Here is a 26,304-nt window from a genome sequence, read left to right as displayed (position 1 = left end):
GTGGGTGTTGGGTAGAGAGTCATGCAGGGCTGGTGCTGTCAAGTTGTTGCCCTGTAGAACCTGGAACAGGGCACAAAATTAAAGTGAGCTGGAGGACAAATACAACCTGTCCCTATTTCGAGCCTGGCCCATACTGCTGCAAAGGCAGATCTCCCACAGCCTATGCCCTGGACAGGCAGCTTGTGCCCAGCTGTCCCTGCACACCTGGGACTATCAGCCCAGCCCTGTTTCAGGCCAGGTTGTGCCAGGAATTCTGCTCACTTTTTCAGCTGCTCACACTTGTGGGGCTGCTCAGGCGTTTGAACATTAGGTACAGATTCTTCTCCTGCATCCTGCCTAGTGTGTCTTGAACACCTGTTTGTGTCCTGCACCTGCTCTGTCATCTTGCTGAGCTCTTCCTTAAGGAACGCCAGCTCCACCTTGCAGACAACCAGCTCCTCATCTCGCAGAGCCAGAGTTCGCTCACTGTCCAGGTGTAGCTGCTGCCAGTGTTGGACTAGGCTGCTCAGCTCCTGCAGCCTCTCCTGGAGGGGGTAGGTCTGCCCATGGCACAGTGAGAGACACAAGCCGAGAACAGACTCCTGTTTTTTTACAGGAAGACCTGAGACCTCCTTACCTCCTGTTTGCTTTGCTCCTTGAAGCTCTGCATCTTCCTCAGCTCCCAATGAAGCTGCTGCCTGTATGTCTTGTAGGCTGCAATCTTATCCACTGGCTTGGTGCTCTCTTGCAGGGCTTGGGCCAGCTCTGCCTGGAGGTTCTCCACATCCTGCACCTGCCAGCAAAGCTGTGGGGCAGGGAGGGTGGTTAGCCATGGCTGAGCCTCTCCTGGAGGCAGAAGCAGTGTGGGACTGAGGCTGCATCCCTGTCCTGTCCTACCTTGACCTCACCTGTTGTTGCAGCTCTGCCACTTTTCGGTGGAGGCCTTGGATGGCCTCTTTGGCTGTGCTCAGCCGCTGCACACTCTGCTGCTCCTGGGCCTGGGTGGCTTCCAGTTGCTCCTGCAGCTGAGCTAGGCTGTGCTGCAGGCCCTGACTCTGCTTCTGTGCCCTCATCTGCAGAGAAGGCAGTGTTTGGTGGGTTGCCCTTGTGCTGTGTGCCCTTCCCTGAGTACAGGCACAGGTGCTCTCTGTGTGCTGCAGGGCACTCAGGGCTGGCCAGTGCCTGACTGTGAGGTGGTGGGAGCAGGCTGGCGTTGTTACCTCCCATGCTGTCCCAGCATGTCTGGGGGAAGTGGAGCAGGGCTCAGCCCTGCAGCGTGGTTGTCATGGCTCCTGTGCCCCCCTGGCTGCTTGCCCTTAGGCTTGGTGTAGTGGCTGGGGGCTGCTGGAACTGACCTGCTTGAGCAGCTCTCTGCTCTCCTGTGGGATATCGTGGCTGGTGTCAACATCACTGTGGCCAGCAAAGTAGGAGGTGGCCTCTGTCTGCACTGCCTGGTCCTTCAGGTGGAGGGGTGTATCACTGACCTGTGAGTACCCAGCAGGGTGTGGGATCATCGTGTGCCCTTGCTGTGTAGGGCTCAAGGTGCAGAAGGGGCCTTTTTGGGACAACACACATGTACAGTGGGCTGTTGGGCAGGGCCTGTGACAGAGGAATGTGGCCTGCACCAGGTGGGAGGCAGGAAGACTGCTGGCTTCTGGCCCTCTCATCTCTGTGCAGTCCCCACAGTGCTCTCCCCATTGCGGCAGTACCTGTTGGACACCCAGCAGCCCTGGAAAGACATCCCTGTGGTCTCTGGCCAGTGGCAGAGCATGGGCACAGGGAGAGTGGTGATCCCAGTTCATTGGCAAGGTTGTGGGCTGCAGCAGTGCCACCAGCCCTGGGACAGTGCCCAGGGTGTCAGTGGGGCTATTAGGGTCTGCATTCTTCCAGCTCTGCTCAGCTGGATGGATTGGGCTGTGCCAGCCAGGCTTGCCTTGTGGCTAGGCTGCCCTGTATAAGTGGTGCTAGAGCCACGTGTGGCTGGAAAGATGTTCTCTACCCTCGCCTGAGGGGTCACCAGATGTTTGCACAGGCTATGGGGCAGGCATGGTGCCTAGCCACTGGTGGAGTGGCAGTGGGGGTCACATGCAGCTTGATCTGTGACCGCTGTGCCCAGCACTGGTACCTTGCCCATCAGTGCCTGGAACTGCTGCAGCAGAATGACCAAGTCCTGGTGCTCCTGCTCCACTGCACACTCCTGCACTTGCAGCTGGACCAGTTGTTTGTGGTTTGTGCCCCTGCAGAAGTCCAGGTCCAGTTGCAATGCCTGTATCGTGGCCAGCACCTGAGCTGGGTCCAGATCTTCCTGCTGTATGTCCTGGCATGCTCTGGCCTCCAAATGCTGTGGCTCCAGCACTAATGCTTGTCTTTGGCCCTAGGACATGACATGAGCAACATCTGTCCAGCTCACCACTGTAGCCAGCCCATTTTGCAGCTCCTGTGTGGGCAGGCACTGGGGCTGGACAATGCTGGCAGTCCCAGTTTTGTGCAGAACAGCAATGGACCGTGTTGCCAACTGGTGGGTGCAGCACTGCCCCATGTATGTGCATGTTCTGACAGCTCCTTTGGGCTCATGAATAGCCAAGCCCCTGACACCACTGGCCTTCCACACTGAACTGAACTGTGGCCATGGTGGGAAGTGGTGGCCATGGGACCAGCGCAAGCACAGCAGGACTGGATACGACTAAGCTCTTGTCCTCTCCCCAGCCCTGGGGAAGACGTGTCTGGTGGTGCAGACAAGGGCTGGCCAGGGCCTCCTGTACCACCTGGCCACTAATCTCTGGCTATGCAACCAGTGCCTGGGTTGAGCATACCATTGGCACTGCTCACCTGGGGCTGCCAGGCCTCTGACTCCTGCTGAAGCTGCTGGATGGAGCTTGTCAGCTTTGGTGTTGTCTCCTTTGCCCCTGGCAGACCTCTACAGGAGCCTTCAGGCTGATCCTGAGGTGCAGGAACCTCCCCGGATGTGCCAAATTTTAGGCACTCTCTCACTGTTGGAAGGACCATAACCTTTCCTGCGGCCCCAGACAACTCTTAGTCCCACGAATGTCACTCAGCCCTGCCTGGGGCAGCCCCATCATCCCATGGTATTGGCACTGCCACTCCCTGTCTGAGGAGCACCAGATGCCAGCAGGAGAGGCCTAGCCTGGGGCTCCTGGAAAAGCAGGGCAGAGCTGTGCAGGGCTGTGGCCCTTTCCTCAGCAGCACCTGGTCCTACTGTTACCCACAGTCCTCACCACCGCCTTCCTGTGCCATGCTCCTCACCATCTTGTGTCCCTGGCATGCTGGCATGCTGTGTGACACCACCCCATATGCCACTGTGATGTCACCAGGTCTTGGGCATCATCCTCAGAACTGGTCCAGGACATGGTAGCACCCCTGTGTCAGGGCAGGGCCTTGCCACCCTCATGCTCCCCCTGCACTGTCCACAGGCCATACTCGGTCTGTGGCCAGTCGCAGAACACACTGCTGGGCTGTGGCCAGGGCCAGGTGACAGTGGGGATGGCAGCAGTGTTGTGCGCAGGGCTGTACCCTGTGGTCTACTGCCCACACAAGGGACAGGGCTGGGGGAGACTGGCTGCAGGGGTACATTCTGACTGGGTCACGGGCCACAGGCCCCTGGGGAGGCTGACTGTGCACAGGGGAGGCTGAGAGTGCATGTGTCTGGTTCTCCTGCCCTGCCTGGGGCCACGTCATAGTGCCCAGGTATTCAGATCAGTTACGTGGGTCTCTGGGTGCCAGTGGTGCCTTGACTGTCAATGTACAGTGACGGTATGAGCACAGACCTGCCGCTGGCCTGTGCTGGTGACATGGGACTCCCTGGGCTGTGTGTGATCCCTTGCCAACCCTCAGTGCAGTTTTACAGCTAAGTGTTTTAACTGAAAATTTCCAAGGCTGAACTGGGCGCAGAAGGTGAACGCAGATGTACCATAGGAGAAATCATCAGTTGCCATGACGACCTGCTCCACCAGCGGGTCACAGTCACAGGTGATGGGAGCCGGCACAGCACCAACAGTCCTGTGAGCAGAGCTGCTGAACCCCCTGCTTCCAGAATACAACTGAATTTGGCCACAGTTTCTGCCACTTGGAGGAAATAAAATTGCCCTGCAGACATCAGTCTCATTCAGGCAGTGACAGCCAGGGCACACAGCATCCACAGCGCACAGAGCCTTTATGGGACAAAGCCTCATGTCGTGTGCTGTGCCATGCGATGTTGCGTGGTGCCACAGGCAATGCTGCTCTGTACCACAGCTATGCCACAACCTGCTGAGCTGCAGGCAGTGCCTGCCTTGAAGGGCTCAACACTGCTCCAGCTCCTTGTGAGCTTGTGGAGCAGCCCCACAGCCCTGACCCACAACTGCCTGCCCACACTCAGCTGGTCCTGGGAGGATGGGGGGATCAAACTGGTCCCTCTGCTGTGTGAGCACAGTCCTGGGGGTGGGAGTTGTCTCACTTTAATTACTGCCGTAATGTTTCTCTTTTCAGTGCCACCTTAATTGAAATAAACAGCTGCCGTGTTCAGGCTAGGACAAAAGTGAATCCTTTTTCATTCCCCTCCAGTTTAATGAAGACTGACATGCTGGGAGAAAACAAAGGCGATCCAGCTGCTGCCTCTTGCTGGCTCATGCATCAGCAGTTCCCGGTGACCCTGCGGGCTGGCAGAGACACCCCAGAGCACCCCGCAGCCATCAGCCCCAGGCAGCCCAGTCCTGTGGCTTGGAGAGCTCCTGCCCAGAAGGCCTGGCTGGGGGTGTGCAGGGAATGGGGTGCCCACAACATGAGGCATGCCAGCACGGGGGTCTCTACCCAGGCTTTCATGCCATCTGTTAAGAAGTGTCTGGCCACCAACCATGACCCAGCGTGGCCCCTCGCTCCCCCATGCTGCCAGGGTCCTGCCATCCTGTGGGCTCAACCAGCTTCAGCCTCACAATTTTCAGTCACCAACTAGCCCATGCAGTGCCTCAGCCTCAAGCCAGGGCAGCAATGTCAGCCCAGGAATCCTCTCCAGTCTTAAGGGTTTTTTCTGTTTTAGGACCAGGAGTTTGCTTCATGCCATTCAGTACTTTAAAATATGCAAAATGAGGTGCTGCTACAAACCTCATTAACACCCGCCTCCAACATCATTAAGATGTTTCCAAGAAAATTAATTGAGAGACTCATTAAAAATAAATTAAGAAAAATGTGTTGCAGAGCGCCTGCTCCGAGCTCGTAAATCACGGCTCAGAGCTCCAGGCCGCTGCACAGGCAATTAACGCCAGCCAATTTGTTTTATCCTGGCTGCGAAAATTAGAAAGCAGACATGGAGATTAGATTAGGCATGTCTGTCAAGCGGAACTTGGAGTGAATATTTTAGGATACAAAATGGAAATCAGAAAAACAAAGCTGGGACTTCATTCAAGAGAGCTGGCAGGCAGAGGGGGTGGGGAGGAAGGAGGCTTGCATGTTCTCTGAGCCATGGCTGTGTGTTGATGACACCCATCTTGTGATCCTGCCACCACCAGCTCCGTCCTCCCCTGCACATTTGCCCATCCTTGATGGCTGCGCAGATGCCAATCACCCCTCTTGAGATGCATGAGCTCGCAGTGAGAGTGTTCTGAGCTGATGTGTGTGACACAGCCCAAGCAAACACGTTGCCCATGTGTGCTGATTACACACTTGATTAGCAAACACAGTGCAACTGGGTGAGACCACTGCTTGGGCCTCCATCAGCTTTAGGCCGTTGGTGCCCCTTTGTCCATCTCCAGTACCTTCCATCACAGGAGTTCAAACCACTTGATATTCATGAACCAAACTGCAGGGCCACTGCAAAACAAGTGCTGTGATCCCTGTTTCACACAGAGGAGCCAAAAGAGATGACTTAAGGTCTTGCTTGTACTTACACAAATGTACAAGCAGCTCATGCAGCAGCTGCTGCACTGGCACATCCCAGTAGTGTGACATGCTGGTGGCTGCTTGTGCAGCCAAATGTCCAGCTGCAGCAGGGGCATGGCACTTTGTGGCAGTGGGAACCTGTGTGCTACCACTGCTTATGGTGTGTGGGGACCATGGAGCTCTAGGAAAGGCTCCAGAAGGAGCCATGGGCACTGCGTCAGCTTGCACAACTCAAGTGATGTTGCGTGAGGGGTCTACTGCAGAGCAAGCAATAATTTGGTCACACATCAGAATGCAAGAGGAAAGTGGGAACAGAGCAGAAGGAGGTTTTTGCATCAGCAGGCAGTAGTGGACCCCAGTCTCATGTCTGTGAAATGACAAACCAAACTGAAACTGGAGTTCAGCACACAGAGGAATGGTTACCTCTTGGCAGAGCAAATTAAACACTGTGGATGGGCCATCCACGGCCACTTGGAACCAAGTCTGGATGGCTCATTTCCAGCTCTGCCTATCAGTCCCTGATCCCAAAGCAGACACTGATGCTGGTCCTGCGGTTGGAGACAATGAGGTCTTCACTGCCCCGCTGGTGCCCTGAGCCAGGTTTCCCTATCTGCTCATGTCGTTCCAACCCCTGCCATGGGCGGGGACACCTTCCACCTTCCAGGCTGCTCCAAGCCCCGTCCAGCCTGGCCTTGGACACCTCCAGGGACGGGCAGCCCCAGCTTTCCCTGGGCACCCTGTGGCAGTGGCGGACAAGGCCTGACAGGGAGCGGAGGCGGCAGGACCGGGGGGCTGCGGGCAGAGCTGGCGCATGCGCACTTCCAGCCTCCGCTCCCCCTCGTTCCCGCCCGGCAGGGGTCGCTCTCGGCCCGCGCGGCGCTGCCCGTGAGGGCGGCTCCGCCCCGAGCACCCCCGGGCGCCCCCGGGACACCCCTCGAGCATCCCCCGGCACTGCCCCCGGCCAGCCCCAGAGCAATGTCCCCCGGGCGCCCCTCGAGCATCCCTGAGCACCGTCTGGGCATTCGGAGAGCCCCACCGAGCCCCCCTCGGGCACGCCCCAAGCACCCCCCAGCACCTTTGTTCTGCCGCGGTCCGCTCGGGGCTGGGCTTGGGGCCGGCGCTGCCGAGCCGAAGCTCCCAGAGCGGCGTTGCCAGGGGTGGGGGTGCCCGTGCCGCGGCTGCCCGGAGCAGGCGTGCCCGGTGATGGGAATTCCCGTGCCGGGTGTGCCCGGTGCTCCCGCCGCAGCTCAGCCTCAACCCGAGGAAGGCGGAGGGCTGTCAGGTCCTGAACTGGGATTCATGAACGGGGAAACGGAATCAATGTCTCCGTCTGTAGAATCTTAATAAGCCTTAAAGGTTATTTCTGAGCGGTTCCAGTGACAGTTCTCGGCCTTTCGTGTTGGCAGGGAGCCGTACCCGGCCCGATCCCATCCGGTACTGCCCGGGGCACGCTGCTGTGTTTGGGATGAGGAACAGCGACACAAATACAGGCAGTGTGGGCATAGTCTACCGGGAGTGACAACAATCGGGACTTGCAGGGTTTTGCATTTCGCAGTGCGAATGATCTCATTATCCTTGTGGGTGTCCCGGCCAGTTACTTGAAAAATGCTTATTAAAAACCACAGCAGCTTTAGGGAGAGGGCCCCGCCAGGGAAGGGAGAGAGAACAAACTGGATTTGTGACAACAGAAGGGGGAAACAGCCACAGTAGCAATAATGGGTCGGGACCTGCTCTGCCCTGCCGTCTTCCTAGTGGAGGCTGAAAGGCCATGACACATCCCAGAGTGCACGAGTGTTTTGCTTCTGCTCTATTCCTCTAGCTACCACATATTCCCATAAAACCTCGTAGTGCGGAGTGTTGGTGCATGAGGAGCCCCACCCAGCCCAATCACACAGGAGCCAATCTCTGACATTCCCATTGCTCAAACACCGGGTCACCTGGCTCATCCCCTTGTCCTGCCCAGGCAGCGTCAGCCGGAACAGGCCACCAGGGCTAGCCTGGTTTGGTTTAAACACCTCCCCCAGGCTCAGGGGGAAGGTGAAGATGGGCACACAAATGATCCCACAGGTGTGCAGCAATCCCTGGGGCTGCCTCCTGACCGCTGCTGGTGCTGCTGTGTATTCACGCCATCACGGCACCGTTTCCAATGCTGCTTCTGGACGCTGCATCTCAGTTTTTTGAATCTGTCTATGTTAAGGACATACACAAACTCTGTAGGAGCTGTCATGTGTTCCTCTAAGGAACCAAGAGATGGAAATCAGCAGCAAGTAGAACTTCTGCTGAGAAACTGAAGGAACAAATGAAAGGAAACCAGTGCTGCTCGGGTCTGATCACAGGACACGAAATATTGGTGGTTCTTGCGGTTACAGTCACTAAGTTGCTGGAAGAGGGATAGTGCCCCTGGATGGCCACATCAGCAACTCTGGGGCCTCCTTCCAAGCCAGCCATGATGGCAGCACTGTGTGAGAGGTGAAGAAAAAGCAAGGGGGCTGAGGGGAGACAAAACCCAGAGGGAGCTGGGTAAATAGAAAGAGACTCTGGTGGTGGGGAGCACAGGGAGACTCTCAAAAGGGATACATGAGGATACAGAAGTAGATAAAGAGGCAGAAAGAGAGGACCTTCCCTTCCCTTCCCTTCCCTTCCCTTCCCTTCCCTTCCCTTCCCTTCCCTTCCCTTCCCTTCCCTTCCCTTCCCTTCCCTTCCCTTCCCTTCCCTTCCCTTCCCTTCCCTTCCCTTCCCTTCCCTTCCCTTCCCTTCCCTTCCCTTCCCTTCCCTTCCCTTCCCTTCCCTTCCCTTCCCTTCCCTTCCCTTCCCTTCCCTTCCCTTCCCTTCCCTTCCCTTCCCTTCCCTTCCCTTCCCTTCCCTTCCCTTCCCTTCCCTTCCCTTCCCTTCCCTTCCCTTCCCTTCCCTTCCCTTCCCTTCCCTTCCCTTCCCTTCCCTTCCCTTCCCTTCCCTTCCCTTCCCTTCCCTCTATGGTTAACCTTAAGTCTCTGACCAAAAATAAAGGAGTATTCTAAGACAAAGGATAAAACCCAAGGGAAACAAACTTGAGACCATATTGCTACTGCATAGAAAGCTTCATTAGCCCTGCTGGCATAGCAGTCGTAAGAGAAAAAAAGTTCAAAACAGTAGGAGTGATGTGAAGGGACTGACTGCCAGGGGAGGATGTCATGCATTTCCCATCTCTTGATGTCTTCAAGCCCAGCTAAACATCTGTCTGAAGCTTAGTCAGACAGTTACTGATTTCAGAGTAACACGGTGAAATTTCCATGACCACAGGTACAGGAGGTCATGCCCAATCCCTTCCTGCTCACCCTGGGAATCTGCAGGAAGGAAATGCAAAGGAAGATCACAAGAACATGATGCTATTTGTGCTCTTGGATAGGACTTCATGCCAGCACTGATTCATCTGGCTACACTGGCATTCCACAGCATTACTCAGCCCCTCAGGTGGGTAGACACTAGAGGTAGAGCTGTCTGGAAGAGGCCAGGTCTACTTACCTTATATAATTTCTGTTTTTCAGATGTTTAGCAGCTGTCTCCAGTCTCCAAGGTATGACACAGGCAGGTGGTCCTAACGTTGCTGAAGGTCTGGGGCATTAGCACCATCTTTCTCACAAGATCTCGCTGCAGTCTCAGGTGCTGTAGCTCTGTTCCTCCTCAGGAATTAGGGCTTGGGGCTGTGCTACAATAAAATCAGATGAAGATGGAGAGATGGATCTGTGGAAACATTTGTTTAGTGCCCAGAAGCAACCCAAAAGGCAAACCGATGGTTAACAATTATCAGGAAAATAATGGAGAGCAGATCACAGTTCTGTCGATGAACAGATTCATAGTGAAAGCTGCACTGTGATTTCTATATGCAGCTCTCTCTGCCTCTCTCAAGAAAAAGATTTGGAAATGTTTCTGAGAAGACCAACAAGGATGATCAAATACAAAGAGTATTTTCCATGTGAGGAAAAAGTAGATAGTCTCTTTAGGCTGGAAAAGAATAGACTGGAGAGGATTATTGTATCAAGTTTAGCAAATAGAGGTTGCCTGCAGTATGATTTCTCATCACCCCTTCAATATAAGAACTGGCAGCATCTTGTAAATTAGCAGGTAATAACAAAAAAACAAAAAAACAAAAAACCAGATCTTATTTTGAATGTCATGTGCTGTGTCAGACTGCTTCACACAGGGTGTGGTGCACCCCAAAAGCTCATATGCATTCAAAAATAAATTAAACATTTTAATGGGAGAAAAACATCCGCTCACACCGATGGAATGCAAGACCCTGTTTCTGCTTCCAGAGCCCATGAGCTGTGGGTGGCTGAGGCTGGCAGAGTGTTCCGGGGAGCACCGCAGGATCTGTGGCCTCTATACCCCAGCATGGATGCACCAACCAGACTCCAGGAATCAATCACCAAATTGCAATTGTCTTCTCCTGGAACAAGCTACCACTGGAGAAATAGAAAACAGTGGTTTCTAGCTATACTGAAACTTCACAGTTGATTTTAAGCCTCTTAGACAGTATAATACTGACTGCAAGTTCCTGCTGAGGGCTATCAACTCCAGCCTGTGCCAAGCTGCAGGGACCACCCCGTGCCATGCCTGCATGTGATGGAGCATGTCTCTGCACCAGCAGCGTGACTGACTCAGATCAGAAACCAGCTTCCTGGGATTTCCCACCAGCATCCTTTCAGACTGCCATCCAGCAGCAGAGATCTGTGCATCCATGAGGTCACAGGCACCAGAAGACAGCATCATCTTCAAACCACATGGAGGGATTAGTGCAGGCTGGAAGCAGCCCCCTGCTGCCCTCTGTCCTGGGTGGGACATGCTACCTGGTGAGCTCTGGGGAAGGAGGAGGCTGACACTTCAGAGGTGGCTTTCCTGGGTCGGGTGCTTTTAAGCAGACACCCTGGCAAAAAATTTGCATGTTCTTGTGGTGTAAATCCTAATTTGGTTCTTTTGAAGCACCTGCTGTTGTGCTGCTGTGGTGCTAAGGAATGTCTGCATGATGGAATGTAAGGCTATACCTTTAAGTACTTCAAATTAATTGACAGCAGTAGTGCTTCATGCTGTGGGACCACATTGAGGCCACTGACTATTTACAGTCCTGTAGGTTAGAGCTGCAGGCAGCACGGATATTTTGAGCAGGATGGGCAGGATGGACAGGTTGGCCAGTATAGGCCACGCGGACTGGGCACCAGAGCAGCAGCTGACAAAGGTCAGCTGTGTGGTGCTGTTCCGTTATTACTTCAGGCAGTGTCTCTGCTTTGTCACACGCTTCCTATTCTGTGACACACCGCCCTCAGCAGTGATCCAGCAGTCACAGATCCTCCATCTTTTTATCAAGGTAATTTCCCATCACCATTATTTTGTATACCTTCTGCTGTGAGAAAGAAGAGGCCAATACTGAGCTGCAGTGAATGCTCAGCAAGCATGGTAACCAGCTAAATTCCATATTAACAGCATGGTTTAAATACCCAGCCTGCTTCTACATGGTGATCAAGAACACAGGGAGTGGAAGGGGCCCCTGCTCCAGTTTGGTAATGTTCCCCTATTTCTGGAATTTGTTAGCACGATATCAAAATTACAGACCACAACACTCTCCATTTCTTACTTTCATTTTGAATTAAAGACCTTCTATTGAAGACTCTCACTTCAAAAACCAACCAGGCACTTGCTAATATCAAGCAAAATGCCTGAAGAATAAATTGCTCCTATCAGAAATAAAGGATTTTAGTTCTGCCAGAAGCAGAGATCTGTGTTTGTAAGTCCCTCCAAAGGCAGCTCCATCTTTCCTGTTTTCCTCTCATTTTCTTTGATGCACAAAGCCTGCACATTGCAGTGCTGTGATTGGATTCAGCTTTGGAGCAGTGTAATTGTAAATATTCATTGGAATCCAAGCTAGTTTTCCCAAGTCTCTCTTAAAAGCTTTGCAGTTATACAAACAGCCATGGCTCTGCATTAGCCTCACAGCCTGGAGGCTGCCTATTCCTCCTCAGCCCCAAAGTCTGCTCCATCAGAGGCTGCATGGAGAGAAATCAGCCTTGCCAACCATTTTAATCAATGCTCTATTATTTTCTTTATTCCCCTCTTTAATGACTGTGTTGTAGAACTGGCTCTCAGATATAGGTACCCAGTGGGGCTCCTCACTGATGTCCTACACAAATAACATGGCTCACCTTGGCTCACAGTTCTCCTGACTGTCCTGGCCATGTCTTTCAGTCCCTGTCTCTCTGCTGATGTTGACAGGGTGTCTGTGAACAGCTCTGAGTCCTGGTGTATGGTATGCAGGACGTATATGGTATATAGTATATGGTATATAGTATATGGTATAGGGTATTATACCTGTGACCATTCCTCCCTCCTCTGTGAACACTCTGTGGCTCCTCTTGTACAGTGTGGCAAGGCAAAGGGCAGCAGACTCCTACAGACCCTGAGGAGCTGAGGCAAGCTCTGTTCATCAGCCAGACCCTGCCCTTGCCCGTGCCAGCCCTGCACAGTCAAACTGCATGTCCCAAGCAGATCATGCTCTCCAGGTGGTCTCTTACTGCAGCCATGTCCTGCACAACTCATTTCCAGAGCAGGACATGTAAGAAACTGCACACAACTATTTTGCTGAGAAGGGAAATTGAATCCAAAAGTTCTGATAGTATATCTACACTTCCATCTCTGCCTCATTCACTCATGTGTTCCCCACCATGGATGGGACTCTGGCCAAAGCCTGTGGCACAGCAGCACATGCAATGCAGATGGTGTATTGGAGTCTTCATCATCCACTGACCTCCTCCAGGCACTGTTCAGCATGTGTTACAGCCTCCCGGAGAGCCTGGGACCAGGCAGGTTGGCAGCAAAAGGGGAAACACCGCAGGACACTGCGGTGGGGCTCTGGGGAAGGCAGAGCTGCATTACAAGGTAGGAGTGGGGATAGATTTAGGAAAGGAGCAATGCTGGTGTGAACGTCAAGAGGTTGATATTCTGTCTTCCAGTTCTGAGACAGGGGAACCTAGAAGTACCCTGTGCATTGTGTATCTGTCCTTAAAGCTCTCCTGTGATGCAGGATCCTTGGGCCCTGGCAGTCTGCTCACCTGCTCTGTTCTCCTTCCCTTTAGAAAACTGTTCCTAACCCAACTCTTTCCTGATGGAGGCTCTGACCAGTAGTTCTTGAGTGTTCCTTCACGGACATGGAGAGCAGATGGCTTTTTTCCTCTTTGCAGGAGTTTCTTACATACAGATGCTGTTGCGATCTCCCTCAGTCATGTAGAAGTAAAAACCAAAAAACCAAACCCGAACAAAGCAGCCAGATCATAAATCACAAAAGAAACCCTGTCTAGTAGAACTCCAATGCCACACAGAGCAATAGCTATGAGACCAGATGCCCTGTAAAAGCAGATGAAATAATGAGGCCCTTATATAAAGATAATAGGTCCCAGAGTCAAAACAGCTCATGGAGAGAAATTTCCCGCTCCTGTAGATCCATATGTCCTGGTGGCAGCCACCAAAGTGTGGCTTTTCACAGCTCAAGGCCAGCTGCCTTCAGAATGTGGTGAAGGAGACATCCCTGGGGGAAGTCCAGCCCCCACCTGAAGGGAAGAAAACGGAAAACCACACGGTCATGAAGAAGGGCTGGACGTTGAAACACGCCCGATGGCAGGAGCAGAAGGAACCTGTCCCTGGGGTCCCTGTTGGAATCCATCCTCTCTTCTCCAGATACAATACATCACCTTTTCCCACCTGTGGTGTGACACTGTGACCCCTCAATAGCTGCCAGGGGAGGGAGTGTATCAGTGGACACACAGCCTGGAGCCTCATCAGGGTCTCTGGTGTAAGAACACACTGGTCCTTTTGCTGCACAGCCATCGTGCAGAGGAGTCTTCATGGCATGAGCTGGAAGCAGAGTCCTTCCCTTCCAACTCCATTTTGCAAAACAGCCGGAGCACTGTTTTCCAGTTCTCCTTCTTGGATGATTTATCCAGGTCACGGTGAGGACAACTGGCTAACTGAGGTTAACAGCTTTCTCAGTTTCATTTCAAAAGGACATTAGCATGGAGGCTGTATTAAAGGATGATATGCCAAATCCTAATTCATTCACTAGGAGAGCTCATGATCAGGTGGAGGACTAAGCTGACAAACAGGGCTGTGCTGCCAGTCTTTCTGTAAAGGGCAGGGCCACAGCTCATGTTCTCAGTGCTAAATTACACCTGGCACTCCCTGCACAGGAATCCTGCTGCCTACTGCAGTGACCCAGGACCACCAGCCTTGGGAGGCCCAGGGCCCCACAACAGGAAATACATCAGCAGCTGGGGCTGGCTCAGAAAAATAGATTGGAGTCCTTCTATCCGGAAGAGGGATGCTGGGAAGAAAATATGACAGAGATCTATGAAATCAGAAGTGTCACAGGAAGGTGATTAAGGAGTGACTGTCGTGGCCTTTTCCAATAAAACAGTAGAATTTGTCAGGGGACAGGTTCAAAACAAACCAAAGGAGGTAGCTTCTTATCCAAGCATAGTCGAGCACGGGAGCTCACTGCTACAGATCTTTGCAGAAGCTGGATAAGTCTGAGTTACAGAATTAGTTTGGCAAGTTTTGGATGAAAATTCCTCAAGGGCTGTTAAACACAAAGGCTCTTCCTTGGACTCAGGAAGCCCCTTCACCACAGAAGGGCCATCTTGGTGAATTTCACAAGCTTCCTCTGTTCTTCCCGGGGAAAAGAGCTCTTTCCTAGACAGGGCCATAAGTTGCTGCCATACACGGAGCCAGCCACCGTTCTGCCACAGAATTATGTTATATTTTTATATAACAAGGCTTGATGCTCGATACTTTAATTAGAAGGTTTGTAAGAGAAAGTTGAGAGCTGGGCTGTTTTATTTGCCAATTTCACACTGAAAGGCTCAGCTAAATTTGGTATCAATGGGTGGAGAGAGGGAAGGGAAGGGAAGGGAAGGGAAGGGAAGGGAAGGGAAGGGAAGGGAAGGGAAGGGAAGGGAAGGGAAGGGAAGGGAAGGGAAGGGAAGGGAAGGGAAGGGAAGGGAAGGGAAGGGAAGGGAAGGGAAGGGAAGGGAAGGGAAGGGAAGGGAAGGGAAGGGAAGGGAAGGGAAGGGAAGGGAAGGGAAGGGAAGGGAAGGGAAGGGAAGGGAAGGGAAGGGAAGGGAAGGGAAGGGAAGGGAAGGGAAGGGAAGGGAAGGGAAGGGAAGGGAAGGGAAGGGAAGGGAAGGGAAGGGAAGGGAAGGGAAGGGAAGGGAAGGGAAGGGAAGGGAAGGGAAGGGAAGGGAAGGGAAGGGAAGGGAAGGGAAGGGAAGGGAAGGGAAGGGAAGGGAAGGGAAGGGAAGGGAAGGGAAGGGAAGGGAAGGGAAGGGAAGGGAAGGGAGTAGGAAGAAGCAGAGTGTCATTCCCACCCTGCCATGTTGCCCTTTCACAAATCAACACACGGTCACCCATATGCATATGCAGAAAAAAACAAAGGCACATACTGACCCTTTCCATCTGCCACCACCCACAAACACAGACAAAGGCACACACATCCCACTCCCACCTTCACTGTGGGCAGTTGGATTGAGGGCTTGCCACGCGCGGCTCAGCCCACACGCTGGGCTGGGTCCTCACACACAGAACAATGGATGATGTGGGAGTAAATAACATCTTGTAATTTTCCCTCAAATCCAATAAATGTAAAACGTGTGTTGTGTTCATAGATATTGCAACGTATGTATCATTAGATACATGAATATATTCATAGGAATATATTTATCATCACCACATTAAAAGAAACAAAATATCTCCACTTTGACTAATAAGGGGGAAAGGGGGACACTTCCCAAAACCTATTTTAAATGCTGCCCTCTGAGCTGCTGCTTACACAAACCAGTGGTGCTGAGCTCATCCTGTCCAATATGCTGATATCTGGTGCTCCAATGTCAAAAGTACCTGGCTTATTCTACCAGAACCCCAAGCATATTTCACTAGCAAGTTATTAAAATAGACACATTTTTTTAATGGCTTATGTGGTGCTGAAAGGAATGACAAGTGGATATGAGGTTAAGCAAGTAATGCTGCAGTGTGCAGCAGCAGGAGTTCCTCAGCTTTCCAGGATCAGCTCTCCCACCCTGTTTGCCATGTGGATCCAAATGAGACCTTGTGGTTGGAGTCCACTGAGGAATGCTGGTACCTGAGCAGACATCAGGCAGACAGCCTGATGGCTGCAGAGGTAGGAGCTATGTGCTTTCTCAAGCCACGCTCACACGCAGGGGAACACACTGAGCAAAGGGTCTGACTATTACAGCTTCTGAAATACAGGGATTAGTGGCAGGGCAGGGGCAAACAGACCCAGCATGGGGTAGACTGGCATAGGCTGCCCAGCAGGCCTCCAGCAGGCAACGAGGGTGCTCCCACTCTGATGTCCAGGAGCAAGCTGAGGGTTTCGTCCACAGCAGCATGGCTGAAGGGGTTAGCAATCCTAATCTCACGGCTCACAGCATGTAAATGTCAACACTAGCCAGGACAGCTCTGTCCTGAGGCAGTGTCTTTGTGGCCATCCTCTTCTTGTCTCTCCAAGTTCAGCAGAAGGAGCAACACCCACAACATCTGTGCATGACAGCCATCACACCCCCACAGCAACTGCAATCCCACCACCCATTTACAGTCAGCAGAGCTGTAGTCATCTCCCTGCTGCCTCCGACCTTTCCCTCCTCATTGGGAGGTGACAGACTCTACTCTCACGTCTTCAGCCTTTCCTTATGCTGCCATGTAAACAAGAGCAGCAGATTATCATTATTGCTGTGAATGGATTAAATAGAGTTCCCTTCTCAGCCTGGGCTGCCAAGCTAGAGTGGACTGGTATCTTCTCCTACCTGCTCCAAGCTCTCTTCCGTAGCTGGTGGCTGGCCCCCACGTCCTGGCTGAGCTGCTGCTCTGGCTGCATTTCTGCTCCAGGTCTGCCTGCCTCTCCCTCTGCTTGGTCTGCAGTTGATAGATCCTCTGCTCTTGAGCATCCAGCTATTGACCCGCCCAGGGAAAGAAAGAAAAAATGGAAAAAAAAAATCAATTAATACTAAACAGCTTAACAAAACCCTGAACAGCACAGACCTGATGCTGCTGGGGGTGGGGATTGGCAGGAGGAGACACCTCCCGCACATTAGCTGCAAAAATCTGATGTTCTGGGGACAGGAAGCCAATATGGTAGGTGTGATTTGACATGCTTGCCTGCAGCAGGCAGACATGTCCAGCTCAGGAAAGCAGAGACTCTCCTGACTGGGGCACCTGCCTCTGCTCAGAGAAAGGGTGTCAGACTCTCACGGTGAGGGAAGCAAAGAGCAGCTGAGCAAGACCAAAATTATTCTAACCAATAACCAAACACACAGCTCCTGTTGCAGCTGCATGTTGAGCTCTTCAAGCATTCTCCCTGTGTCTGCTGTCCTCGGAGCAGAGCAGAAGGGGCTCAGGTACCCCACAGCCTGTCCATGTCCCTCCCATTCTGCCTAAACAGAAGCAGCTCTAAGAGTTCATTGCATTCACTTCTTGGTGTCCCAGCTCTAAGGTGTTTGCACAAGCCAGAAGCAGAGAAGAATCATAAATGTCAACCAAGGAGCATTAGCATGACAAGACTCAAGTATCGACCCCAGTGCAGAGCCACTCTCCCCACTGTCTTAGTCATTTACTCCTCAGGGATGCTGCTCATCTTCTTGTGATGGGCGAGAGTAGGCACAGTCAGCAGGCATTGTATGGGTCCTGCCCTGCTAAGGATGGGGAGGCAAGAGAAAATGCTGTCCATGCAGCTTAGGAGTTGGTCTGCTTGGTGGTTTAAATTCAGCATAAGAACTCCTCTGCATTGCTGGCTGGTCACTGTGCCATGCCCTGCCATAACGAGGGGTCCTGCGTGCAGAGACATGGTCACTACAGGTGAGAACAGCATCCTGTTTCTGCTGTTCAGATATACCTGGAAGCAGCCCTCTCTCCTGGAGGAAGGAGTCTCCAGAGCTTCTTGCTAGCACTGTCTGGCCACCACCACCTTGGCTTAAGCTGGCAGCCCTCCTGCCCTCAGGTGGGCCCTGATGCATGGGGGGCTTTCCCAAAAGCAATGTTTCCTGGAGGCTTCTCCCTCTGGGCACGTGTCTGTCCATCCGTCCAGCACTGGTACTGCCCTTGGACCCCCACTTGTGCTCCACACTGACAGGAACAGTTGAGTGCTGCCAGCAACGCTGCCAACATCCAGCAACACTGGCAGCAACAGAGGGGTCTCATCAATGTTCACTGACTTGCCCAACCTAGAGAGGATTTTGGTATTAATTAATGCTAACTGATTAGTAAAACACATTTATTGAAGACTGTCATCCAGCTGTCAACATTCAGTAAATATACTAACAATCAATTTGCATGTAGGTATCACAAAATCATGTTAATGTCTACATTAAAGATGTATTTCTGCACATACAGGCAGTGCACAGCCCATGGTGCCAGGTCCTGGCACCTTCCACTGATAGGGGCCTGAGAGGTGGGCCAGGTCACAGAGGGGGCACTGGGAGGTCCTTGGCAGAAGGGTAGGTAGCACCAGCAGCAGCAGACTGGATAGATTCCAAAACCATTGGCTCACAAAGGTTTGTCAACAGGGATAAATGTCAACAAATGGAGAGGAGCTGATGTCTCCTCATCATCTCCCTCCCCTCAGCTGCCTGGCAGGTGAGTGGGTTTGAGAGGCAGAGTGATTCTAGGATTTTCAGTGCAATGAAGCTCCCTGCCAGCTCTGGGGCACCAGGAATGCCTGTGACAACAGGGCATGTCATGGTTCCATGGAGCAGCATCTGCCTGTGGATCCAAGGTTGCCAAGGGGTGCATCCTGCCCAAAGCAGCACTGCCTGCCCTAGCTTCCCTCCTTCCCATGCCATTCAGGCAAGCCCATCTTTCTTCTGTCCCAGCGCAGCCCCATGCAGCGATGTGCTTGCAGCAGGAAAGAAGGTGGCAGGTTTAGGGTGAGCATCCCCCACCCCCACCCCTTCTCCTCTCATTTAAGTGGAATCAATTGTGCCATTTCTGCTTTGCTTTTCAAAAGCAATTACTTTCATGTCATTTTTACAGACATGCACGGAGAGCGAGAGAGTGAGGGCTTGATTATGCCCCCTCCCATCCCCATCGTATGGCTTCCGCAGTGGTGGTGAAGTATTAAATTAAATGAGGTATCTATGGAGCGGCGATGGTTTCAGGTCAGAGGCGCTATGGAAAGCTGTATGCTGCTCTGCTCCTGTATATGTAAATGGATATATTAAAACCACTGATGTCAACTTGCAGCACTCATCTCTTCTGCTCTCGGGTGATCAAAGCTGATTGCAGAGGCAATTACTGCGAAGGAAAAGAAAATCACGGCCTCCTGCTCATCCCTGAGCTACTGGAGTTTAATTGCTTAGTGTAGCTGAAGCTGCCTCTCCATCTCCCCGGTATGCACACACACATGTGGGAGCATTGTGTGCCTAGAGACAAACAGGAATGGGCATTTTTGGGGGTGGGTGGGGAGAAGCACCCGAAGCAGGGGAAGACCGCAACATGAAAAATAATGATGCTTAAAAATGAATTAGACCACTACAGCAGGCAGGGCTGTATCTTAGCAAGTCGCTGGATCGATAGCACAGGGAAACAGGGCAGCATAAATACATGCCTGCGAGACAGCCTCTCCTGTTCTGTGGTCTCTGGTCCAGGATTTACAGTAAGACTGCTTCAGTCTTCTACAGGATGTGGCTAATCATACTCCCATATTCTGGTGACACAGGTAAGAATCATGACCCCTGTTTGACAGCTGAAATCACTTGAAGGGAAGGTGTCAGTGCTGTTGTGAGGAGTCCCAACTCCTCACCCTGGTCTTACCTTTGTGTTTCACATGGGATTCCGCAGGTGCACCATGAAGGCAGAGGACACTTTTTAGGCAGGGAACACTGTAATGCAAACACAACACTTGGCCAAGCTGCCATCAGCCCTGTGCCACACACCTGTCCAGGTTGCCCAGCTGTACCAGGGGATCACCTCAGTGCTGGTCAGGCTTTGGCTGTGGAGTCTGACCTGTTCTGAAGCAGGGCTGAGCAAAGTGTAAGGCATCAAATCTGCCACTAACATGTTACAAGGGAGCAGAGGGGTAACAAAGAAGCTAGGGAGGGGGCAAAAAAAAGACCTGCCTTCCCACCTGAAGGAGGCCACAGCCACCCCTGTGGCACCCCTGTGTCACTGCAGAGGCATTGGCACCACACTCAGATGAGGCAGGAGAGACCCCAAGGATGCCCTGTCTGCTGTAACCCAGCTCTCTCTGATGTCTGTCGCTCTCCTCCCAGCCTTGGCCAGGATGAGTGCTCCTGTCAAACCGTTCTCACCTGACACCTGGAATAGGACAGATCCAGACAAATCCAGGTGCTGCAGTGCATACCAGAGCAGCCACCAGCAAAAATTCCCTCAAAGGCAGAGGAACAAAAATGCCTAATGGTGAGAACAGTTCTACCATCCCACAGCTATATTTAGGAACAATGAGTCTGGCCCCCAACAGAAAGTGTTTACAAAATTATAAGTGCAGGATAGGTTTTTTTTTTTTAAATTGCAACCAAAGCCTGGGACTCTGTTCCTCCTGCTTGATTTTACAACAGGAACTTCAAAAAAATCAACAGAAAATCAGGAAACCCAGACATGAGCCTTGTGATTTGCACTGGCTGCAGGAGTGCCAGAAGCCCTCAGCAGTGCTGCCATGGGTGGGCTCTGCCATGCAGCCTCCTCCCTTGCCCTGTGAATCCAGATTTTCAACTCAAGAATGCAATTCCTTTTTTATGAGCTGCCTGTCTCTTTTTGTTTAGCTGAGAGTGCTTGGAGCCCTTCCCCCACCTCCTTTTCCACCGCTGCTCTGGTTTTATTCAATTCAACACTTGAGGGAACTGCAGATGAAATGTCTCTGAATCTAAATTGCCAGCGATAGATCTAACAGCCTTTTTCCCTCTCCCCTCCCTGAACTCCCCTCAGACAGAATGCTCCAGCACGTTGTCTCTGCTGTGCTTGGCTCCAGCTGCAGAGCAGCAGCAGGGCCTGGGGTGCTCAGCCCTGTGCTGCCTGCCGGGCTGGCCGAAGGGAGGGGAGGCTGCAGGGCGCCCCCACTGCTCGTGTGCCCAAGCACTGCCAGGCCTGGCATGCCAGCTGGGCAAATGGTGTAAGAAAGGCTAGGAAAGGCTAAATGTTTTCTTTCCATAGGGAAAACCCTTGACCGTAGAAAAGTACTCAAAAGGAGGAATAAGGCAAAGAGAAAGGAGGAGTCAAAGCTGGGAGACACAGAGGAATTTTAGAGCCTGAAGGAGTCTGTACATGGGGAAGAGGCTCTTGTGCAGTCCTGCAGAGCAGCTCCCTCCACAGAGCTGGTATTCATGGCATTATCTTCATGCTGGGGAAATTAAATTATTTTGTCCTTTGGTTGCAGAGAAAAATAATAAAATATTGTCAGAATATTACTGATTTTTTTTTTTCTGAGTGTAGACACAGAAAGTGAAGGATTAAGTGTAATGAGAAATTAAATACTTCACTGGACTCTAAAGCCTGGTAATACTGAAACCTAAAGACAGCTGCTTAAAAATATCAACTTTGCAATGTCAATATTATTCTACAGAAAAGACCAGTTAGTGTGTTCATCCACAACTGCAAATGGTGCCCATTTCCACTCAGACAATAAAAACCACAACTGACCTCTATCTTGCTCCCATAGTCCTTCAGTCCCACTCACTCCTCATACACAGATGGTATGGAAAATTCCCTCCCGATGGAAGGAGATGTTGAGAACAAAACAAATAAATGGAGTATAAAAATAAACATACCAAGAGGCATCATGCTGACTGCATTATAGATTTTCATATTTAATTAAAAGAAAATTTGCCTTTGGATATCTGTTAGGAGAACAAAATCCTGCTGTAGAATCTGTGGCCTGTCCAGGGTCTGGAACAGTGAAGGTTTTGTAAATCTGGCTCATTATTTGCAGTGAGAGCTTCCTCATCACGAGAGGTTTTCTGCCGTGGATCCAGCATTTTTACACCTGTCATGAGGAATAATCAGACAGCCTGGCTTGGCTTGAAGCACTGGAAAGGGGACTGCTGGGAAAATGGGTGTTTTCAAACACTGTGTGTGAAAAGGAGTGGAAAAGGGATCATATGGCAACATCTGAACACCACCAAGACACAGTCTCTCTGGCAGAGCTCTGGATTGCATCAGTGAAAATGCTGGGGTTTTCTGATGAAACAAGAAATCTGCAACTAGGCAGCTCAGATAATATAAATCTTCCCTGCTTGACATTCCTGTGTCCTGATTCTCTGGGCGAAGGGTGCAAACATGTTCCTCCCACCACTCATTCCCCCTCACTGCAGCATCCCTCATATCTGGTTGGAGTTATCAGGTGATGCCACATGAACACCAGTTACTGGGCACTCACTGAAGTGACAAGCACAGGGTCTGGTTTTCAGGAGCAATGGATCTGGGCATCACATGGATGCTGGATGCTGATGAAGGGGAAGCAGAAGCTGTAAAATTACTGCACTCATCACTGACAGGCAGTATGAGCACTGACATGCTCTCATGAGAGTGAGGGGAAGCCCAGAAAAAAAGATGAATGCTGGACTGAACAGACAGAGGAGCACAGACAAACACAGGAATAAACAAAGACCTTAAAAATCTAGCAGCTTATTCTGAGGTCCTGGTGGCTACAGTGATGTTACTGCCAAGCTGCAAACCAGAGCAGTTTCTGATGGAATATCACTGACACAGAAATCAAGCCAGTTGCTCAGTGTCTGGGTGAAGAACAGCACCAAAAAGAGCCTCCACATACCAGCTGGTTCTCACCTCCTTACCACTGCCATGAGACAGTCCCGATGCTCACAACAGCAGCAGCAGCTTTGACCACCTACCTGCTTCCACTGACTGACCATGGCTGCAGGCAAAGTGACAACCAAGAACTTCACTGGAAAAACCCTCAAGCAAATTCTTGAGATTTCTTGAAGACACACATTCCCCAAGGAAAACTTGAAATACAAATATGAGAACTTGATACACATGGCTGTATCACCCAACTGTTCACTTTAAAGTCAGTCTATATATGTTCACTGGAGACTAAGGACATGCAGAGAATCCCTGCAGGTGAAGGCTGTGGCATTTTGAAGCTGGTGCCAATGACTCTGTGTCTTGCTTTAGGGACAGCTGAGGCACTCAATACTGAGAGCCCCATCATTTCTGGATAAACAAATACACAGTACTTATAAACACTGTAAGAGAAATCTTTTCTGTGAACATGATGCAGCCATGATGCAGAGCCCCACTTCACTCATTTTCACGGCTGAGGCTTTAGCAAGGAAGCAAACCTCAGCTCTGGTCTCCTTTTCAGGCTGTATGAGCTGTCTACCCCAAACCATCCACTGAACCCCAGACATCCCTGATTCTGCAGCTCAGCATAAGCCCTCATGAAAACAGCTCTTCTGAAGGGACAGGGGCTCCCAGCAAATGCTGCCACTCACTGAACACCCCTCTGAATCCTGCATGTAAGGGAGGCCACTTGTCTGGAGCAAGGCCTGTGGATGAGAGAATGCAGCTTGAGCTAAAAGAAGTAGATGGGACCTGTAGACTGTAAGAGCAGACACAGCCAAAGGGCTCGAGGGCAGTGCAGTGCAGCAGAGAGGAGACACTGCTCTTACTTGGGCTAAAACCTGCACTGCCAAACCGTGGGACCGAGCTGAGTTGTGGGAGGGAAGCCCAGCGCTGTGGCGGTGCCCTCGCTGCCCTGGTGCGGGCGGGTCCAGCTGCAGGAGCCTGGCACAGGGTCCCACTGCAGTGGCAGTCCCATGGGCAGATTGAGGGCTGCCAGTGGAGCCTCTCTCCCTCTGAAAAGCTCCCAGTGGCAGCGAGGTTCTCACAGAACCTCATCAGCCATTGCTGACAGGTTTCAAGGTGAGATGGAGAAATATCACACACCTAAAAAGAAAAGACAGGACAAAGAATTTAACCTCACTCTACAATCATACTAGCTTTGTCAGAATAAAAGTCAGAGCTAAATCCTGCTGCCTCACAACTTCTCACTCTGGAAAGTGCTCAGGCACAGACATTTTCCATTGACTGCCCATTGCAGGCACAAGGCAGAGACTCCTGTATTAAGTCAGCACAGCAGCACCACCACCAAATCCTGCAGCAGTAATGGAAGACTGTCGTGATGCAAAGCAACAAGGTCACATGATATGTCCATGAGCCCTCAGAAAGGCAAAGGCTCTCAAGATATTGCAGAGGGAAGCTCAGAATTGCTCTCAGTTCATTAGGCTTTGCCTGAGGGGTTTTCTTCCAATATTAACTACAAACAAGCTTAAGGTTTCATGCATGCAATGCAGAAAGGTGAAGGGGAAGGTTTGCCAAAAAACATTTGTATATATGCTAAGGCAATTCATATCTGTTTTTAAAACTCATCAAATATCCTGTGTACTAAGTCACCTTAAACAAGAACGTTGAAAAAGATCCGTCAATACAACAGCATCTTTTTCTGCATAGAAATTTTACATCAATGCTGGCAAAGAGTCTGTGCATAAATTACACATCGCATAACACACAGTGCAATTTCCTTCCCTCCAGGCACCGACACTGTGTTCCCCTGCAGCCCGCCTGTTCCTCCGAGCTTTATGACCCCGGTGAGATGAGCTCTCGCTGTTTTTTTCCTCGTTACATTCTGATATTTCAAAGCATGGCCTGCTTCTCACTCCCATCTCCCTGCTTCACATTATTAATGAATTGGAAAGCAGACATCATTAGTTTTTGGAGACCATTTCTTTTAAAATTTACAGAACCCTTCATCTGAATCCCCAGAGCCAGTCTGCTGTTCTCATCTTGGAATCTTATTAGCATCATATCTCCTGGATCCTGCCATGCAAACTGCATTGCTATGCACTTTCCAGCACTTGACCCTTTTGCGGACGGAATTAATTTTCTCTTTGAAGCCAGAGCAGCATGCTGTTGTGCTTGTTAAAGGAATAAAACTCACAGTGGAAGAGAGGAAATAAGCAGAGGTTATTCTCAGTTAAATATAGGCCACAATGAGTTTTATATAGGCAGGCTGAGAGAGATTGGCCAAAAGAAATAATAAATTGATGACGCTTTATTACCAGAAACATTCCCCAAAATAGCAGGCAAATAAACTGATAGATAATGCTCACTGGGAGATTCTGGGTTTATAGCTTCACCCGTTCAGCAGCATCACCTTTCTTTGCAACCATCTGAATTTGCCACCTGCTTCTGTACCCAAAATATCCCCAGACTTCTGGTGAATTAATGTTGACTCTTTGTGGAATTAATGTGAAAAATACAAAGAACCAGAATTTGCGCCCACTCCAGGCAATGGAAAGTGCCTAAATTAAAGCCCTAGTAGAAAGGGGTCTTTCTCTAAAAGAGTGTAATATCTAGTGTCCCAAGAACAGCCATGTCATTGCTACTATCCCCTTAAAAGGCACAGCATCCATAATACATGAAGTAAAGTAGTACTAGAAAATGTTAAGTGTTTGTTGCTTAGTTTGGGCTATTTCTTATTGCACAGGACCCCTGGAACTGAAAAATGTCCCTCTCTCATCTGCAGTGTTTTTACAATTTTGCTTCTGCTGTCTGGTTTTAGCAGCAATCTTTACTATGACTGCTGTAGAAGAAATTCCTTAGATGAAGGCCTCATCCTTTCCATAAACTCATCAGGAATGTATTAATAAAAACTGCTAACGTTTATTTAAGTAACTTCTTGCAAAAAATACAAAGCCAGAGCCCAGAATAGCAGAGCATGGCTTACACCTTCACTATCAGTGAAGTGACCAGGCTGGACTCAGGAACTGGAATGGGTCTTGCATGGTTCACACACCTGGCAGTGGGGTGGGTCACCAGTTTAAACCATTAGCTGACTGGATTGCTCCTTTCTCATGGCTGGGCAGTGGTCCAAGTGAAAGGAGAGAGGAATCCAGCTCATCCCAATCAGACAAGGAAGCCACAACCCTGGAGTCCTATTCCTGTCATGGAGTCTAAAGGAAGAGCTCCTGAGGCAGGCAGGACTGGAAGCAATTCATTCCTCTCTGCACACATCTGCCGTGTCCACCAGAGCCAGCCCAGAGATCGGCCCTGGAGATGGTCTTTGCTGTGAAGGTTGGTTCTACCTCATTTAGCTCACAAACAGCCAAATCTTGACAGCACCATCCAGGCACTACTTCAAACACTCCAGAGGGATGTCAGAGGTATATCCAGCATGCCAATCACCTATCCCTCCCCTCCCTATCTTGCCATGACCCACAACATTGGTCTGCCTGGGCAAAAGAAGATCCCAGGCACAGGTACCTCAGGCAATGGTAGGACAGTGACTCATGGTGTGCAGCAAGCCCGAATGTATTTTCCAGGCTACTGTGCTAGTAACACTGGGTGAGTGAGTATCATGTTCATTACCTTATCCTTTAACCTGTCCTCCAAAGA

The 26,304-nt window shown here is 51.0% G+C and overlaps 1 long non-coding RNA gene across 1 annotated transcript; it reads right to left on the bottom strand.

Moving 5' to 3' along the window:
* Positions 1-101: 101 nt before the first annotated feature.
* LOC134557649 (uncharacterized) lies at positions 102-24,424 on the bottom strand. Its single transcript, XR_010082094.1, has 6 exons — positions 19,690-24,424; positions 16,689-16,833; positions 9,352-9,535; positions 9,004-9,173; positions 6,926-8,308; positions 102-784 (listed from the first exon to the last, which is right to left on the bottom strand). It is a non-coding gene; the product is annotated as an uncharacterized LOC134557649 (long non-coding RNA).
* Positions 24,425-26,304: the final 1,880 nt, after the last annotated feature.

The sequence above is a fragment of the Prinia subflava genome, chromosome 13 (genome assembly GCF_021018805.1).
Source record: "Prinia subflava isolate CZ2003 ecotype Zambia chromosome 13, Cam_Psub_1.2, whole genome shotgun sequence".
NCBI classification, from domain to species: Eukaryota; Metazoa; Chordata; class Aves; order Passeriformes; family Cisticolidae; genus Prinia; species Prinia subflava.
The sequence above is the reverse complement of the archived record's forward strand: the minus strand, read 5'-3'. Positions and strand labels throughout refer to the sequence as shown.